Below are 5,000 nucleotides of genomic sequence, written 5' to 3' on the forward strand. Positions count from 1 at the left end.
GCTGCTTGTCGTCAGACAGAAAGAATTATAAGCCCTGGGACAGGACAGAGAAGGTGAGAAGGTTCAAATAAGGGTTTAAAGCTTTGATGATGAGCAAGAAACACATGGCAAAAAGCTCTCCCCGGACTGTGAGAAAAGAAAAAGCCTACAACATCTGGTATTCCCAGGCGGTCTCCCATACAGGTACTAACCAGGCCCAACCCTGCTTAGCTTCCGAGATCAGGCGCTTTCAGGGTGGTATGGCCGCAGGTGTGAAAGTTTTTTATTTTACTTCTCTTATTCTGCTGCTGCTGCTGCTGCTGCTGCTGCTGCTGCTGCTGCTGCTGCTGCTGCTGCTGCTGCTGCTGCTGCTGCTGCTGCTGCTGCTGCTGCTGCTGCTGCTGCTGCTGCTGCTGCTGCTGCTGCTGCTGCTGCTGCTGCTGCTGCTTGTCGTCAGACAGAAAGAATTATAAGCCCTGGGACAGGACAGAGAAGGTGAGAAGGTTCAAATAAGGGTTTAAAGCTTTGATGATGAGCAAGAAACACATGGCAAAAAGCTCTCGCCGGACTGTGAGAAAAAATTAAAAGCCTACAACACCTGGTATTCCCAGGCGGTCTCCTATCCAGGTACTAACCAGGCCCAACCCTGCTTAGCTTCCAAGATCAGACGAGATCGGGCGCTTTCAGGGTGGTATGGCCACAGGTGTGAAAGTTTTTTATTTTACTTCTCTTATTCTGTTGCTGCTGCTGCTGCTGCTGCTGCTGCTGCTGCTGCTGCTGCTGCTGCTGCTGCTGCTGCTGCTTGTCGTCAGACAAAAAGAATTATAAGCCCTGGGACAGGACAGAGAAAATGAGAAGGTTCAAATAAGGGTTTAAAGCTTTGATGATGAGCAAGAAACACATGGCAAAAAGCTCTCCCCGGACTGTGAGAAAAAATTAAAAGCCTACAACACCTGGTATTCCCAGGCGGTCTCCCATCCAGGTACTAACCAGGCCCAACCCTGCTTAGCTTCCGAGATCAGACGAGATCGGGCGCTTTCAGGGTGGTATGGCCGCAGGTGTGAAAGTTCTTTATTTTACTTCTCTTATTCTGTTGCTGCTGCTGCTGCTGCTGCTGCTGCTGCTTGTCGTCAGACAGAAAGAATTATAAGCCCTGGGACAGGACAGAGAAGGTGAGAAGGTTCAAATAAGGGTTTAAAGCTTTGATGATGAGCAAGAAACACATGGCAAAAAGCTCTCCCCGGACTGTGAGAAAAAATTAAAAGCCTACAACACCTGGTATTACCAGGCGGTCTCTCATCCAGGTACTAACCAGGCCCAACCCTGCTTAGCTTCCAAGATCAGACGAGATCGGGCGCTTTCAGGGTGGTATGGCCGCAGGTGTGAAAGTTATTTATTTTACTTCTCTTATTCTGTTGCTGCTGCTGCTGCTGCTGCTGCTGCTGCTGCTGCTGCTTGTCGTCAGACAAAAAGAATTATAAGCCCTGGGACAGGACAGAGAAGGTGAGAAGGTTCAAATAAGGGTTTAAAGCTTTGATGATGAGCAAGAAACACATGGCAAAAAGCTCTCCCCGGACTGTGAGAAAAAATTAAAAGCCTACAACACCTGGTATTCCCAGGCGGTCTCCCATCCAGGTACTAACCAGGCCCAACCCTGCTTAGCTTCCAAGATCAGACGAGATCGGGCGCTTTCAGGGTGGTATGGCCGCAGGTGTGAAAGTTTTTTATTTTACTTCTCTTATTCTTCTGCTGCTGCTGCTGCTGCTGCTGCTGCTGCTGCTGCTGCTGCTGCTGCTGCTGCTGCTGCTGCTGCTTGTCGTCAGACAAAAAGAATTATAAGCCCTGGGACAGGACAGAGAAGGTGAGAAGGTTCAAATAAGGGTTTAAAGCTTTGATGATGAGCAAGAAACACATGGCAAAAAGCTCTCCCCGGACTGTGAGAAAAAATTAAAAGCCTACAACACCTGGTATTCCCAGGCGGTCTCCCATCCAGGTACTAACCAGGCCCAACCCTGCTTAGCTTCCGAGATCAGACGAGATCGGGCGCTTTTAGGGTGGTATGGCTGCAGGTGTGAAAGTTCTTTATTTTACTTCTCTTATTCTGTTGCTGCTGCTGCTGCTGCTGCTGCTGCTGCTGCTGCTGCTGCTTGTCGTCAGACAGAAAGAATTATAAGCCCTGGGACAGGACAGAGAAGGTGAGAAGGTTCAAATAAGGGTTTAAAGCTTTGATGATGAGCAAGAAACACATGGCAAAAAGCTCTCCCCGGACTGTGAGAAAAAATTAAAAGCCTACAACACCTGGTATTCCCAGGCGGTCTCCCATCCAGGTACTAACCAGGCCCAACCCTGCTTAGCTTCCAAGATCAGACGAGATCGGGCGCTTTCAGGGTGGTATGGCCGCAGGTGTGAAAGTTTTTTATTTTACTTCTCTTATTCTGTTGCTGCTGCTGCTGCTGCTGCTGCTGCTGCTGCTGCTGCTTGTCGTCAGACAAAAAGAATTATAAGCCCTGGGACAGGACAGAGAAGGTGAGAAGGTTCAAATAAGGGTTTAAAGCTTTGATGATGAGCAAGAAACACATGGCAAAAAGCTCTCCCCGTGCTGTGAGAAAAAATTAAAAGCCTACAACACCTGGTATTCCCAGGCGGTCTCCCATCCAGGTACTAACCAGGCACAACCCTGCTTAGCTTCCAAGATCAGACAAGATCGGGCGCTTTCAGGGTGGCATGGCCGCAGGTGTGAAAGTTTTTTATTTTACTTCTCTTATTCTGTTGCTGCTGCTGCTGCTGCTGCTGCTGCTGCTGCTGCTGCTGCTTCTGCTGCTGCTTGTCGTCAGACAAAAAGAATTATAAGCCCTGGGACAGGACAGAGAAGGTGAGAAGGTTCAAATAAGGGTTTAAAGCTTTGATGATGAGCAAGAAACACATGGCAAAAAGCTCTCCCCGGACTGTGAGAAAAAATTAAAAGCCTACAACACCTGGTATTCCCAGGCGGTCTCCCATCCAGGTACTAACCAGGCCCAACCCTGCTTAGCTTCCAAGATCAGACAAGATCGGGCGCTTTCAGGGTGGCATGGCCGCAGGTGTGAAAGTTTTTTATTTTACTTCTCTTATTCTGTTGCTGCTGTTGCTGCTGCTGCTGCTGCTGCTTGTCGTCAGACAAAAAGAATTATAAGCCCTGGGACAGGACAGAGAAGGTGAGAAGGTTCAAATAAGGGTTTAAAGCTTTGATGATGAGCAAGAAACACATGGCAAAAAGCTCTCCCCGGACTGTGAGAAAAAATTAAAAGCCTACAACACCTGGTATTCCCAGGCAGTCTCCCATCCAGGTACTAACCAGGCCCAACCCTGCTTAGCTTCCGAGATCAGGCGCGTTCAGGGTGGTATGGCCGCAGGTGTGAAAGTTCTTTATTTTACTTCTCTTATTCTGTTGCTGCTGCTGCTGCTGCTGCTGCTGCTGCTTGTCGTCAGACAGAAAGAATTATAAGCCCTGGGACAGGACAGAGAAGGTGAGAAGGTTCAAATAAGGGTTTAAAGCTTTGATGATGAGCAAGAAACACATGGCAAAAAGCTCTCCCCGGACTGTGAGAAAAAATTAAAAGCCTACAACACCTGGTATTCCCAGGTGGTCTCCCATCCAGGTACTAACCAGGCCCAACCCTGCTTAGCTTGAAAGATCAGACGAGATTGGGCGCTTTCAGGGTGGTATGGCCGCAGGTGTGAAAGTTTTTTATTTTACTTCTCTTATTCTGTTGCTGCTGCTGCTGCTGCTGCTGCTGCTGCTGCTGCTGCTGCTGCTTGTCGTCAGACAAAAAGAATTATAAGCCCTGGGACAGGACAGAGAAGGTGAGAAGGTTCAAATAAGGGTTTAAAGCTTTGATGATGAGCAAGAAACACATGGCAAAAAGCTCTCCCCGGACTGTGAGAAAAAATTAAAAGCCTACAACACCTGGTATTCCCAGGCGGTCTCCCATCCAGGTACTAACTAAGCCCAACCCTGCTTAGCTTCCAAGATCAGACGAGATCGGGCGCTTTCAGGGTGGTATGGCCACAGGTGTGAAAGTTTTTTATTTTACTTCTCTTATTCTGTTGCTGCTGCTGCTGCTGCTGCTGCTGCTGCTGCTGCTGCTGCTGCTGCTGCTGCTGCTGCTGCTGCTGCTTGTCGTCAGACAAAAAGAATTATAAGCCCTGGGACAGGACAGAGAAGGTGAGAAGGTTCAAATAAGGGTTTAAAGCTTTGATGATGAGCAAGAAACACATGGCAAAAAGCTCTCCCCGGACTGTGAGAAAAAATGAAAAGCCTACAACACCTGGTATTCCCAGGCAGTCTCCCATCCAGGTACTAACCAGGCCCAACCCTGCTTAGCTTCCGAGATCAGGCGCTTTCAGGGCGGTATGGCCGCAGGTGTGAAAGTTCTTTATTTTACTTCTCTTATTCTGCTGCTGCTGCTGCTGCTGCTGCTGCTGCTGCTGCTGCTGCTGCTGCTGCTGCTGCTGCTGCTGCTGCTGCTGCTGCTGCTGCTGCTGCTGCTGCTGCTGCTGCTGCTGCTGCTGCTGCTGCTGCTGCTGCTTGTCGTCAGACAGAAATAATTATAAGCCCTGGGACAGGACAGAGAAGGTGAGAAGGTTCAAATAAGGGTTTAAAGCTTTGATGATGAGCAAGAAACACATTGCAAAAAGCTCTCCCCGGACTGTGAGAAAAAATTAAAAGCCTAGAACACCTGGTATTCCCAGGCGGTCTCCCATCCAGGTACTAACCAGGCCCAACCCTGCTTAGCTTCCAAGATCAGACAAGATCGGGCGCTTTCAGGGTGGTATGGCCGCAGGTGTGAAAGTTTTTTATTTTACTTCTCTTATTCTGTTGCTGCTGCTGCTGCTGCTGCTGCTGCTGCTGCTGCTGCTGCTGCTGCTGCTGCTGCTGCTGCTGCTGCTGCTGCTGCTGCTGCTGCTTGTCGTCAGACAAAAAGAATTATAAGCCCTGGGACAGGACAGAGAAGGTGAGAAGGTTCAAATAAGGGTTTAAA

At 49.0% G+C, this 5,000-nt stretch overlaps 10 non-coding genes and 4 pseudogenes across 10 annotated transcripts; all 14 read right to left on the reverse strand.

Moving 5' to 3' along the window:
- Positions 1–142: 142 nt before the first annotated feature.
- Positions 143–251, reverse strand: LOC128466495 (uncharacterized; annotated as a pseudogene).
- Positions 252–565: 314 nt separating this feature from the next.
- LOC128464772 (5S ribosomal RNA) lies at positions 566–684 on the reverse strand. Its single transcript, XR_008344588.1, has one exon. It is a non-coding gene; the product is annotated as a 5S ribosomal RNA (ribosomal RNA).
- Positions 685–920: 236 nt separating this feature from the next.
- Positions 921–1,039, reverse strand: LOC128464778 (5S ribosomal RNA). Its single transcript, XR_008344593.1, has one exon. It is a non-coding gene; the product is annotated as a 5S ribosomal RNA (ribosomal RNA).
- Positions 1,040–1,242: 203 nt separating this feature from the next.
- On the reverse strand, positions 1,243–1,361 carry LOC128465499 (5S ribosomal RNA). Its single transcript, XR_008345274.1, has one exon. It is a non-coding gene; the product is annotated as a 5S ribosomal RNA (ribosomal RNA).
- A 212-nt stretch (positions 1,362–1,573) lies between these two features.
- LOC128462987 (5S ribosomal RNA) lies at positions 1,574–1,692 on the reverse strand. The gene has a single exon (XR_008342906.1). It is a non-coding gene; the product is annotated as a 5S ribosomal RNA (ribosomal RNA).
- Positions 1,693–1,931: 239 nt separating this feature from the next.
- On the reverse strand, positions 1,932–2,050 carry LOC128463271 (5S ribosomal RNA). Its single transcript, XR_008343175.1, has one exon. It is a non-coding gene; the product is annotated as a 5S ribosomal RNA (ribosomal RNA).
- Positions 2,051–2,265: 215 nt separating this feature from the next.
- Positions 2,266–2,384, reverse strand: LOC128462988 (5S ribosomal RNA). Its single transcript, XR_008342907.1, has one exon. It is a non-coding gene; the product is annotated as a 5S ribosomal RNA (ribosomal RNA).
- A 212-nt stretch (positions 2,385–2,596) lies between these two features.
- On the reverse strand, positions 2,597–2,715 carry LOC128465586 (uncharacterized; annotated as a pseudogene).
- Positions 2,716–2,942: 227 nt separating this feature from the next.
- Positions 2,943–3,061, reverse strand: LOC128464934 (5S ribosomal RNA). Its single transcript, XR_008344740.1, has one exon. It is a non-coding gene; the product is annotated as a 5S ribosomal RNA (ribosomal RNA).
- A 203-nt stretch (positions 3,062–3,264) lies between these two features.
- LOC128466313 (uncharacterized) lies at positions 3,265–3,373 on the reverse strand (annotated as a pseudogene).
- A 203-nt stretch (positions 3,374–3,576) lies between these two features.
- LOC128465311 (5S ribosomal RNA) lies at positions 3,577–3,695 on the reverse strand. The gene has a single exon (XR_008345097.1). It is a non-coding gene; the product is annotated as a 5S ribosomal RNA (ribosomal RNA).
- Positions 3,696–3,913: 218 nt separating this feature from the next.
- Positions 3,914–4,032, reverse strand: LOC128465220 (5S ribosomal RNA). Its single transcript, XR_008345010.1, has one exon. It is a non-coding gene; the product is annotated as a 5S ribosomal RNA (ribosomal RNA).
- Positions 4,033–4,274: 242 nt separating this feature from the next.
- LOC128466192 (uncharacterized) lies at positions 4,275–4,383 on the reverse strand (annotated as a pseudogene).
- A 302-nt stretch (positions 4,384–4,685) lies between these two features.
- Positions 4,686–4,804, reverse strand: LOC128465464 (5S ribosomal RNA). The gene has a single exon (XR_008345241.1). It is a non-coding gene; the product is annotated as a 5S ribosomal RNA (ribosomal RNA).
- Between the last annotated feature and the right edge of the window lie 196 nt (positions 4,805–5,000).

The sequence above is a fragment of the Spea bombifrons genome, chromosome 9 (assembly GCF_027358695.1).
Source record: "Spea bombifrons isolate aSpeBom1 chromosome 9, aSpeBom1.2.pri, whole genome shotgun sequence".
Lineage (NCBI taxonomy): Eukaryota > Metazoa > Chordata > Amphibia > Anura > Pelobatidae > Spea > Spea bombifrons.